We start from the raw sequence: 839 nt of genomic DNA, 5'->3' as shown, positions 1-839 counted from the left end.
TGAGGATTGTAATTAAATATATCTGGAATCACCGTCTGAATTCACCAATGATGTCAGATCGACTTTCTGAGGCTTCTCTATTATTTTGCATCAATTATTACTCCGTATTGTTTTTTACACTTGCAAATAAATTTTTGAGTTAATATTTTTATCCACTGAGTTGTTGTACCTAAATTAATTATAGTTACTTTTAAATAAAAATTCTTTCTACGTAGTATTAAGATTTCATGTTTAAAAGCTGATGGATTATCTTCTATTCAATTTACACCAAAACACCAAAAATTTTATTTTACTATATTACATTAATATAAATATTTTTATATCAAATTTTATTTATTTTCAACCTAGCCATTATACAAATTGTTGTTTTACACTTAAATAATTTGATTTTTAAAAAATAAAAGTTTATTATTTCAAATTCTACTTGTTTAATATAATTTATTATTTGTGTTTAGTTAATAATATTTTTATTTAATTGAGTTTTACACGTAGTTATTTTATTTTTGTTTAAATTATGTTCTATGTACTTTTTAAGTTTTTATTAATTTATACCTAATATGAATGGTATAATTTATTTTTCATAATATATAAAATAAAACAATAAGAAAGACATATATTACCACAACTTGAAAGGCCCATTGTCGCTAACCCTAGGCTGCACTGGCGCCGTGATTATGCTACAGCCCTACCCTATAAATCGCCCGTCCTAAGGCTTTCCGTCTTCATCCTTCCCCTTCATTTATATCGGCTTGTGGTTCCATCTTCCTTGCAGGAGTCGCATGGCGCGGACGCTTAATTGCTGCTCCGATTCTGGTGTACTTCTTGATCTGTATGTTACT

Source organism: Ipomoea triloba, chromosome 16 (assembly GCF_003576645.1).
Source record: "Ipomoea triloba cultivar NCNSP0323 chromosome 16, ASM357664v1".
Lineage (NCBI taxonomy): Eukaryota > Viridiplantae > Streptophyta > Magnoliopsida > Solanales > Convolvulaceae > Ipomoea > Ipomoea triloba.
This window is presented reverse-complemented; position numbering follows the sequence as displayed.